The sequence below is a fragment of the Ostrea edulis genome, chromosome 2 (assembly GCF_947568905.1).
Source record: "Ostrea edulis chromosome 2, xbOstEdul1.1, whole genome shotgun sequence".
Classification (NCBI taxonomy): Eukaryota; Metazoa; Mollusca; class Bivalvia; order Ostreida; family Ostreidae; genus Ostrea; species Ostrea edulis.
In genome coordinates, this window is record NC_079165.1 from 23,080,235 (window position 1) to 23,093,101 (window position 12,867).

The 12,867-nt window shown below is 34.4% G+C and overlaps 1 long non-coding RNA gene across 1 annotated transcript; it reads right to left on the minus strand.

Moving 5' to 3' along the window:
* Window positions 1-9,648: 9,648 nt before the first annotated feature.
* On the minus strand, window positions 9,649-11,483 carry LOC130052177 (uncharacterized). Its single transcript, XR_008800554.1, has 4 exons — window positions 11,379-11,483; window positions 10,551-10,635; window positions 9,815-9,846; window positions 9,649-9,698 (listed from the first exon to the last, which is right to left on the minus strand). It is a non-coding gene; the product is annotated as an uncharacterized LOC130052177 (long non-coding RNA).
* Window positions 11,484-12,867: the final 1,384 nt, after the last annotated feature.

The following is a 12,867-nucleotide window of genomic DNA, read 5'->3' on the forward strand; positions in this document are numbered from 1 at the left end:
ACCTATTTATTTTTAATGAATTATTAGACTTCCTATATCTATTTGTCTCTGGTATTTTATGGCAAGTTTTCTCTTAGCATGCTAAGTTTATGCAGTCTTAATGACAATCACATTGTAAAACTTATACGGTACCAATTTTGATGCACCAGATGCGCATTTCGACAAATAATGTCTCTTCAGTGATGCTCAACCGAAATGTTTGAAATCCGAAATAACTATGAAGTTTTAGAGCTAAATATAGCCAAAACCAGCGTGCCAAAAAAGTGGAGCCAAATTCGTCCAAGGATAAGAACTATGCATGAGGGAGATAATCCTTAATTTTGAAATGAATTTCTAAATTTTATAACAGCAATTAAATATACATCCGTATTTTCAAGCTAGTAACGAAGTACTTAGCTACTGGGCTGTAGAAACCCTCGGGGACTAAGAGTCCACCAGCAGAGGCCTCGACCCAGGGGTCATAATGTAAAACTTATACGGTACCAAGTAATTGATTTCAACATGCAGCTAGTGAATAAATGTAAACAAGTATGGAGCCTCCTGTGAAGTTTGGATGTTGTTTACGTAAACAACTTAAAGGAAAGTTAAAGAGAACAATTTCAACAATGCTTAAGAAGTTATTACTTGAAGAGATCATGACAAAAGCCAAATATGCAACCAGTGTAGACTGTCTAAAAGGCACAATGAACTTACAGTTCAGTACAAAAACAAAAGCAAATCAAGTGTCTGTTTCTGTCCCATTTGTATTTGCTGGGAAATCTAGAAGCAAATGTGCGTTCTGTAACTGTAAAACCGATGTCAGAAGAGACGAGAACTAATGCCTTTATCATATTCAGTATATTAGTACCAGTAGGTTGCAAATGCTGTTTAAAATATTTGTTGGGGGAAAAACTGAATCCAAATCAAAGCATTAATACTGCACCGTACAGAAAACGCTATTCCACATTTAATTTACACCACAAAACATCTGAGGTTTCTTATTCACATCAGTTAATGTGTCAATAGAAATGCGGAGCATTTACTGTTGAATGTTGCGCGCATATATACAGTGTCATTTGGTAACTTAGGTACTCCAGGCATCAGTGTAATTATGTGTGCGTGTTAAAAACCGCTTAATGTCTGATATACTGTGACGTGTAACCGAGCGAATTTACCAAAATTATTCAAATACAATAAATAATAATACACTAAAGTAAAACTATTTTCCACAATTTAAACTGAGCTAACTGCTCAAAAAATGATTTGTTCTGATTCGTGGGATAAGCCCAGATAACTTCTGAGAACCGTTAAAGAGACAAAAATAATAAAACAATCAATTACAACTTTGAGACGGAGCAATGATTCTTAGCTAATAAAAAAACTCTAAATGGGATGGAAAAACTTGTTGATTCAGATGCTGGCTCACTTAACTAAGTATGTATCTTCTATTATAAAGATTGTCCTTATTATTAGGGAGATAGGGAAAGAAAAGCTTGTTCAGCCACGTCTAATCCCTGTCTAACCTAAGCTGTTTTCAGCTTGTCTTCTACCAACGAAGTGAGGAACTGCAGTGACTGCGCTCTTTATATACTACCTAGACTGATTTTGATTGGCTGATAACCTTTCTTGATTTTCAATGCATAAAAGAGTTCTAACATATTCATCTGAATTTTCTCTGATCATCACAATACATGATGCTGACTGAAATAAATTCTGATGATGCTTTTGATTAAATTCTCTTCTTTGAAGTATGATCTATATATTTGTTTTGAATTCTGAATATTTTGGACAGCCTTTTAGTACGGTACTTTATCTATTGTAAAAATGCGGATTTTAAACTTCCAATTCGCGACCGGCTCCCATTCATGAATAGGCTTATTTTTCGCCTAATTCACCCCATCTTCAAATAAAATATATCTAAGAGAATCCTGTGTTATTTCGACAGTAAGATTCAAAATTATGAAAATTGACTGAGTATAATGGCGTTGTTAGTGGTGTACTGTGTTTTGTTCAGGTATTGAACGTAACAACATATGGTCACCAAATTATAATTCATATATACTGTTATGAGTTTGTCAATTTTGAAATGACTCTCTGTAGTATCGATTATTTGTAGCGGTATTATATTTTAACGTTATTGCATACTTGACACAATATCAGAGATTTTGTATCTGATTTTACACTAACGGATTCGGTTTGTTCTATCACAAATTCACTAATTTTGAAGTTTCTTTAACTCAGCGACAATACTTTCTATCATTTTGTGAAGAGGGCTTGTTTGATTGTAATGCGATACTTAGTAGCCCTCTAAATGAAAATGAAAAGATCACGGTCCTCTTGAGACAAGTAGTCTATGAAAATGTAAATAAGTATATTTTGCATTCTGTCTGTCTCTTTCTGTTTGCTCTTTCTATCTCAGAGTCTATTGTCTGTGTTTTTCTGTCTCTGTCTGCCCCACCCTTCTCTCTCTCTCTCTCTCTCTCTCTCTCTCTCTCTCTCTAGTAATTACTAAACATGGAAACTAAACCTCCATTATTTCAGGAATTACAAGCTAGATTATTTGAAAGAAAATGTTATCTCCTTAAATTCAGCTACGTAGAGCTTACGTCACTACTAATTTAGTTCTACATTTTTGCAAAGAGCCATTCATAGCATTTGACGTATTTCAAACCGATTGTTTGGCCGTTCTTGGCACACTAATTTTGATTACGGATAACTCCGTTTACCTGATCAAAATATAGGGCTCATGGCGTGCGTGACCGGTCGACAGGGAATGCGTATACTCCTCCTAGGTGCCTGATCCCATCTCTGGTGTGTCCAGCGGTTCTCGTTTGCCCAACTCTCTATTTTGTTAGGAGTTATGAGATTGATCACTGTTTGCTATCTTCACCTTTCATTTGAACTGCTCAACAATAACGGATATAATTTCCAGAATCCAAAGTATGTAAAGTGACAATAGTATGCCCCTTATTAAAAATAAACTATAATATAACTGCTTTAATAGAAAATTCAGGATTTCCGCAAAACAGTTAAATCTGTAATGATATAAGTTATCATATAAGTCATTTCATGACGTCACAATTTAGCAACAGGTATATTTGTACTGATATGCAATTATTGACATTTGATTCAGTCTATTTATGACTATATAGACTGGTCAAGTATTTATTCGGTGGCAGAGTGAACCAATGCTTGACCAGGCCCGTATAACCAACATCAGATCTGACTGTATTACTTAATGATCAAGAATTTTACAACAGTTTTCACAATATTTTTTTTCTTAACAAATGGTGAAAACAACGAACATTGAACAATATCATAATTCCTATAAAGAATACAAAATTAAAAGTAGGGCCAACACGGACCCCTGGATATGCCAGAGGTAAATAGTAACATATGCATTTAAACACAGTATAACAATATTTCAATAGTCAACGCCTGGACACATGTATTTTAGATTTTATGCGTTGTAGTTGATACATGTAGTAATTGTCTACATAATCAGTCATTTTGGTAAAGACCTTAACTGCATTGAATTTGACTTGCTGACAAATCTTGCAATTTGATTGGCTTATAATTGGTGATTGGTCAAGAGGAAAATCTCGAATAAACCTTCCAAAATTAATATTTAGGTAAAACCCACTCTGGGCGCTACCTAGCAGAAACGATCGCCAGGAACAATCAGAGAGGATCAACATTCTTGATCATTAAAAAAAATAAAATTTATAAAATAATTCCTAAATCCTAATGAACTCGTAATACTGTACACCACAAAATCTTCACCATCTGTTTCATACCTAGATATTTCATTGAACATAGATGTTAAAGTAATTCTACCCTCCTGTGATGTCATCAGAATTGCAAAATCAATTATTTATTTCGAATTATGCATGATAGGAACATACATTTTGTTAGAGAGTCTTTTCCGATATTATTGTAAAAAATCTTGTTAGAAATAAACTATTTCAAAAGTCTAAGTTATAGATGAATAATCAATGTGACCTTTCAAAATATTGAATCCAAGGGCAATAACTCTGTTTTTATTGATTTCTTTATAAAGTCTATTATGTGATAGATAAAGTTTCATGAAATTGTTATGAATGCTATTATATCGTCATAACCAGTTTGTATGAAATTTTGATAACGCTGGGAAATAACAATTTTCTGACGTTGATATATATGACTTGTATGATTCTGTTCATGTACGTCTCACATCTTAAAAAGTGTGATGACCTATGTATTTTGTTTGATAATTTGTTAGTTTCAACTCTAACGAATGGAAATAAATACACTTTCAAAACATGTATTAGATAAAACTGCGAGTATGAAGTTACTTTAACAGCAAACTAGCAACTCAACTTTATGACAAACAGGCTTACTTCCGCCAGAGTTCGTTTGCTCACAAACCAACCTCTTCCAGTTAGGCATTATGGGATATCGAATTCTTAGGCCGCGTATACTGTGTGACGTCACTGTAGAATGACGAAAACACCATAACGTCAAACGTAAACAGTTCAAAACAAGAACGTAAACATTAAACACTATAATTTGAACAGAGTATCCATACCTTTTAATGATCTTTTGATAATTTTATGTTTAAAATAAAATCCATACTTTTATATTAATGCTCTTAATGTCAATATTTTCAAGCTTTTAACTACGAACTACTTTATTGTTATTTGCCCGCGTGATAATCGCGGACTCACAATATACAAATTTGTATATTGTGCTGCGTCACATAGGAGAGGTCTGTACGTAGGTGATGTAATGAGGCCTCGACGGGGAGTTTGGACAAACAGGATGATTCAGCATGCACATCGTCAACTTCCCAAATTCATTTAGCAATATTCCATTACTTTAAGGCGGTGTACATAAAGATAAGTACTGAAAATCGATCACACGTAAATATAACATGTAAAAATGACAACCGAGAAAGAATATATATAATCTACAATGTAGATAATTAATTAACAGTATGAACATTTTAAATATCATATGTAGCCAAGACTGATAAAACAATTTAAACTCCACTGCATTTAGATAATGAGATGTACATTATGAAAAAATATATAATGTACTCATATCATTGTTAGCAGCATAAAATCTTAATTTATATTAATAAGATGTGATGAACTTAAAAACTACACATTAATAGTGAGGGTGGACATATTTCAAACATAGATAAATGATTACAAGTTCAAATAAAATCAAAACCCTGGCCTGTGAGGCAATTTAAAAAGATGCTTTAATGTCCCATTTAAAAATATTTTTGACAGCGGATCATTCCAGAGTTCTGCTGTAGCATGCTCAAAACGGCGAGGTCCGTACGTCACAGTACGCATACGTGGTTCATGAGTAGCGATGACAGCTCAGAACTTAGTGTCCTCGAGGGTTTGAAAGCTCTTTCAGGTATGGTGGGGATATATCCTGTTATGTTTTAGAGGTGAAGAGAAGGATCTTGTCTTTGAAACTGTAACAGGTAACCAATAAAGAGATATGGACGCTTCAGAAATGTATTTACGCTTACTAGTTCGACTGCTGTGTCGATAATGATATATTTTCGATAGGCGTCTATTCACATATATGAGTTAATTAGACATTTCAATCCTTGCATATTTCTGGTGTTCTGTCAGGGTATGTATTAGTAATGTTACAGACAAAATCCTTTCCTCTGCTTGCTTTCCTTCTCTGAACCTCGTATTGGTCAATGATAGTCTTCTGAGACTCAAACGTACAGATTTGGTTTTATAGACACAGACTGCTGTTTTAAACTGCTGTTAAAGCCATAAACATGTCGTAATATTATTGTCGACGGCTGCTGAATTTCGTACTGAACGCATAAACAACGACCTTTATCACCGCCTTCTATTGGCGTATACTTCATTCCTCTCACCTGGTTCACTATTTCACCCTCACCAAAACGGCGTGCCATGGACAAGAATGAGACGTTCCATATACCGGTACTAGGAGATTGATGTACTTTACAATCCATATAGGTCTCTGATTGAAGTGTTATACTACGCATGTGCCATTTATATCCTCTCGAGTTTGTATTACCGAATCTTATTTGACATTTACGATCTTCGGAACGCAGTCCATCATATTGGGGAAAAGATAAAATTCCTTTCCATCAGATAGAAAGTTTGGTGATAGTTTTAAGATATATACCTAGTGGACTCTGCTACCAAGTGAATCCACTATACTCAAATTGAAAGCGGGAATCCGGTTAATGATCCTGTGCATGATGTAGAGACAATGGAAATCTTCAACGAATTCTACAAATCAGAAGCAGCTCAATGACGACAAGGTTGATATCACAAAAGCGTCATATGACAAAGAATAGTAATTTGAATGAACTTCAAACACGTCATCTGCGCAATATAAATGTTATTTCTCTGAAAATGCCATGCTCTCCAAACGAATAGATAGCAATATTCTTAAAGAGACATAGGAGAAACGCTGTCACGAATACGATCACCATAGACAGAACGATGAGAGCGATGCAAAGTTTATCGTTCCATTCTACCTAAAATATGGAAACATAATAAACAAATTTACTCATCGCAAAAAGAAAAGAAAAGAATAATTGAACGAAATATTTCTTCTCTACTAACTATTGCATACGTTACTGGATATCGTACTAAGCTAACCAGAATATCTTAAATATTCTTCAAAAACTTCTCAAGAACCACTGAGATTCAATATGTAAAATCAATTTTAATGCAAGAGCCCTTATACTGTATAGCTTTCAGATTGTTCTCACCATGGCCTCTGGGGCTAGGGCATTTTGAAAATCTCTAAAGGAAGTTCGCTCCTGAGCGTTTGAGCACAACTGTGCAGGGTGCTACAACTAAGAATTTAATGATTCAATACTGATCCCATGAGTTCAAACATACTACATATATTTATATTACTGAACCCTATCCAGTTGACAATTTTTGTGTCAATTCAAATTTTGAAAGGGTTTTTTGACAGCGACTATATTTGTCGTGGAAGGATTGATTAATCATAAAGTTCTAAATCTGCTGGATATCACAGTTTCATTCAATACCGATGTATCTTCAATTTTTATACTCCTGTACGTGTACATGTATTTCAGTTTTAGTATTCATGACTTATGATACAAAGTTCGAATGTTGTAATTTATTTGATATATTTTTCCAAACACTATAAAAGTGTAAATTAATTTACTCCAAATTTTGTATAATAATTCAGTGTTTTCACCAAAAATCTAAAATGTTTGATCTCTAACCCCCACTTTTTAAAGTTCCATTTAAATTACAAGACAATACATGTACCTTGAAAATTATGTGAAATTTTAGAAATTGACATAACTCCTAATATGTCCTTTTGAACTCTCAAATTTGATACCATGATTTTGTTGCATATCAAGAGTAAAAAGTTATTTTTTTTAATTTCCATTACGTGTATTAAACTCTTCTCTTATCTGTATTGCTGGAAGACATGATTATATATCTCTTTTATGCAATGATTGATTTGTGTTGCTTATGTTGTGTTGATACCAACAGACAAATCAAGTTTAATTACATAAATTTTGAGTCAATTCTAAGTGCAATAAGGTCATGTTTAGAACACCGTAGCTCAATAACAAGCATTGCGACCCACGTTTTTCTTTTTAATTTCCTTATCTCCTTCAAGAGTCGAAATCAAAAGTACACTTCCCAAAAATTTACATTACTACAAATCTCCGGTGCGAACCTCTTGAACAACCACAAGTACCCAGATGTAGTATACATTCACAATTTGTACACACCAGGATCCCATCTTTAGGACAGAAAAAGTAGCGGTTTAATCAATTTCATATAGGAATATATGGAACAATTCTTTAAAAATTATCGTCCCAAGAATCACAAAGGAATAATATACTGTACATCACTTTTATTTCGCGAGATTCGGGTTAGAATAGATCCTCAGTAGTCCTTGCTTGTCGTAAGAGGCGATTAAATGGGGTGGTTCTTCGGATGAGACCACAAAAACCGAGGCCCCGTGTCACAGCAGGTATGGCGCAATAAAGATCCCTCCCTGTTCAAAGGCCGTAAGCGCCGAGCATAGGCCTAAATTTTTAAGCCCTTCACCGGCAATTGGTAACGTCTCCATGAATGAAAGGTTCTCGAGAGGGACGTCAAACAATATCCAATCTATCAATCAACCTTATTTTCACGATGATACTATGATGTATTTATTCACTAGACATAACTTTCGCGAATAATTATTTGTTATTGTTATATCATATATGTCATCAATAAGTAAGATTTTAGTGTTTATGCTCGAGAACCAATTTTTCGCAATTGATTAGTTTTAAACTACGTATAATTAAGAGCATTTATTTTTCATATAAAATATATGCCTTTCTTTTACGAGAAAAACTTGCATTAAATTCGGGTGCGGGATATTGGGGCCCCAGTAAATAAGTATAAGTGTTCATCACATCGGGAACGGTCTTCTTTCTGATGATGCCTTCAACCAGAGCAATCGGAGGAATAGTATGAGAAGTATCTTTTTGTGATAGCCATTGTATTATGACGTCTGTTCAAAATCCCACCTGGTCATCCCATATGCTATATGTACAAGGTTTGGATACTGGTTGCTGTTTTTTGTGTATTTCAGATGCTCGTTCCTTGCCTTAGTGTACGAGATGGTAGCTGTTTCCCGTTATGTTTTCGTGGCATATCTGTTGAGATGCAGGCGTTTGCGCACACCAAGTCAACTGAGTCCATATATGTTTTTGTGTTGCCAGTGAATTTGAAACTGTTTTGTGCAATTGATTTGTGGCTGAATTTGTGAAACTGTGACTGTTGTCAAATGATTGCTATTATCACAACTCCCAACTGATTCCACAACTCTAAATTAAATCCCATCCGATTCCATATGTATTGTGTTGCCAGTGAATTTGAAACTGTTCTGTGCAATTGACCTGTGTCTTTGTGAAACTGATTGTTGTAAAAAATGAGTGCTTTTATTACAAATCGTTGCATAATTAAGCTAATATTGGGTTATTTTAACATACTCGAACTAAGTGACCATCCGTGGTTGCATTTTGTGTTGATATTGTATTTTGTGTGGGTTTGCCGATATGTTGTTAATGGCATCCCACAAATTCTTGCTTTATGCCAAAATAAAGTTTAAACTGCTTTTACTTGTCTTTTTTCTGTATAAATAATGTTCTTGTGAATGAAATGTGACGAACTGTTTATGTCACATCAATATGTTAGAGTCCTTACATAGACGTGTAGATTCAATAAGGTTTTGTTTATACCGTGCTGGCAAGGATGAGATATGACTGGAATTTATGTAATGTTTTCATGGAAAATTTCTATTCCTCAGGTGAACAATGTTGACCATGAGCCTCTTGATATATCATCCTTTAAAAATTCATGATATACATGTACTTGCCCAAAGAAAGTCACAATTCCTGTCGCTATCTTTATTGGGGGCATACGGCAGGGGTTTACTTAAAATTTATCTGAAATCATTTGTCGACGTTGATTGGATCATGGTATTTCTATTTTGATGACTGAGACAATCATAAATGTCAACAACAATCCACGAATCCTTCCTAACTAAACATTTCAAACTTTCAAAACCCTTTCTTATTATAAATGCTGGAGGGAGCTTGCCAGTTTTACCTTGTGTCCCCGTTCTCTCCAGTTTGGTCCATGTTGTTTACTCATCCAGGTATTTACTATCAGAGTTAAGCCCTGTGAAATAAGAAACGATTTTCTTAAAATCAAACATTACACAAAAACCTGACTGGTAAAAAGGTGGTATTTGATATGAAGATAATGCTCATTTACAACAAGTATTCCACTCGTACCTACAGGATGTCAACCATAGCAAACTCCACACCTACAGGAATAATCATTGTTCGTTATCCTCGCATTTGCATTACATGATTTTTAATATTTCTGATATAATTCTTTTCTCTTTTTCATTTTTATATTTAGTTCTTCATTTTTATTGCAGTTACTTTTTCATTTTTATTTGATATATATTTTTTTTCTTTTCATCGCATTAAAAAAAAATTATAGCACAATTTTTCATTTATTGTATGATTTTTTTCTTCATTGAATAATATTCCATTCGTACTGTATTTCGCCTTACTTTTTTTAAATTCTATATTTTTCTTGTGTCATTCGTATTGTGTACTTTCTGATGCGTTGTGCAACAAACTATGTGTTGTCAAATACCTCATTTTTACGTATCAGAGTGTCATTTGTACTCGTTAATTTTGGGCATTCAGTAATTACAATGATGGGATATTTTCGATTTAATTAATATCAGACTTTATAGATCCGTGCCATATACTCTTACGTAGAGTATACGGCGCGGATCTAAGAAGTCTTATTTTAATCAGATAGGGATATTTTCTTCGTAAAGAAGGTGGAATGGAATACAAATGAAATATATGTGACGCCGGTAAAAAAAAAAAATAAAGATTACAAAAGGAAATTTGCAAATATAAATTAACACAATAGAGATAGAAAAATATACAGCATAACTGAAACAATAAACAGCACATGATACTGCAACGTTTGATATAACAGATCTACCTGTAAACACTCTCCATTCCGGATATGTTGAGCAAGGTGCTGTTGTTCCCTATCTAGATTCATTTTCATCTCACAGCGCCATATCCTGACGTAGAAGAAAAAAGTAAGGGAAGTAAGAATCTGATTTATTAAATAGTACAATCTGATTAAAATCAAATCATATGATCCGCTCAAAGGATGTGGTTTTAATCAGATTGTTTGATAGTGTTATGTACATGATATGTAAACATTGTTGTGTAAATAACAAATTTCCAGTTGGACACAGTCTATTGGGATTATAGGTCGCTCTGATATTACAGAGTTTATTAAGAATATCTCTTCGAACTTGTGCAAATACAGATATCTTACTGAATAGAACCAAGAACGTGATTTGCAGTTTAACTTTCATTATTTCCAATTAATCAAGTATAGAAATAACAGCTACATTTGTATCTAAAATTCCGTAATGAAAGAATTTTTGAAAGATTATTTTAATTAAGAAATGTCTTTAGTCCTCTGTTGACCCGTCATTTCATTACGTACATAATCATTCTTGTGGGGGCTAGTTTCTATATCGACCGGTATAGATACGAAATGGGATCACGCATCTGAACTGAACCATAATAATTACTTTGTATAGTTTCTAATTGTCAACTTTGATTAAGAAACGAACACTGCCAGAAGCTTTTGGGAAGTTTTTATGTATACGAGTTCCATTTAAACCTATCCACTCGTATCCCAAGTGTTTTATATCCAGACCCATGTTGACGGAATGTGTGTGAGAGGTGGTTCAGCGTGAATAAGAAAATCTGAACACTCGAAGGATATCAACATATCAATAACACTTACCAAGGGTCAGTTACAGAATTTCTATGGTTAACATGTACACGTAAATGTATGAATCCTCTCCATCTACAATAAAAAAGAAAGTAGGAATTCCCAGGTGTCTTTCTGTTTCGTCATTGTCTATTTTTAAAAGCCTATTTTGAATCATATTTCATGCATGACAGATGATGATCATTTGCGTCAGAATGAAGACTTTTATGATTATAAAACGTTACAATATTCAATAATAGTATTTTATGCGAAGAAACGTGTTACATGTATTTATTACATCAACTATCTTATGCTTTACATGTATATTCATTATCAGATGTTGAACATGCAACACAATATATATCAGATTTTCTTAAAATGTGGTTTTATACCGAATCAGCGCACTAGTATTTCAGCCATATTTTGATTGCACATCACAAAATATTATATCTATATTGCAACGTTTCATATGCCGTATTTAAGATTAGAATGAGTAGAGGGCACTGAACCTGTTAAAATAACTTAGATGTTCCTATTTCACATTTATTTAGTACATCTGGTAAATCTTGTAAAACTCCAACACAGCTGCTATTTGTTATGACTTCAAAAATGGAATCCCCAAACTATATACCACGGCTTCGTCATAGCTTATTAAATCCTATTACGTCTTGTAGAGTTCTTTTGAATGTTTGCAGGCATTCTTCAGGGTGTTTCTGTATGCGGTGCATCCTGAGAAGTAAATATATTATTCATATAAAATTCATATGCTGAAATATTCAGTATGGGCTTAGTTAATTGATGATAGATTGATTGATTGATGTTTGCCGCCACACTCAACAATGTTTCAGTTATCTGGTGGCGCCCAGGTTTCATTGGTGGAAGAGAGAACCCAGATACAATGTACCTGGGAAGAGACCACCGACCTTCCGAAAGTAAACTGGGAAACTTTCTCACTTACCGGTGCAAGCGGGAAGAGACCCCGCGCCGACAGAGGTGAGAGGCCGTGTGATTTTGAGCACGATACTCTAACCACTCAGCTACGGAGGCCCATTGGCTTGGTTAAAGGTTAATGTCCAGGTTGCTCTACGTAGTAATAAGCAAGGGCAGACAATCGCTCCTCCAACATTCGATATGCATCAAAAGTAGATCTGGAAGTTACGAGGCAAAATTGTCTTTGAACTGAAATCAGTGTTTAAAATGACTGATAACTTAGTTAATTTACGAACACTGTGAGACATCGGGCATTTCTAGTGCTGATGTAGGGAAAGAAAAGTTAGTAGATAGTTGTGGAAACGTGGGAACCCAATCCGCTCTATCTAAGCAATGAATGAGAAGTAATTTCAATGTTGCAGACGTATTTCGACCGGATTGGAATTGCAGACATGTTACGCCCAATACTATATGATCGCATTCTTTTTGCAATTTCCTCCCGTAATTTCTCGGCAGAAATATTCCACACATTATAACAATACTTTATTGCAAACACAATTTTAGTGTTGATACATTTGGCATCGGCGGATGC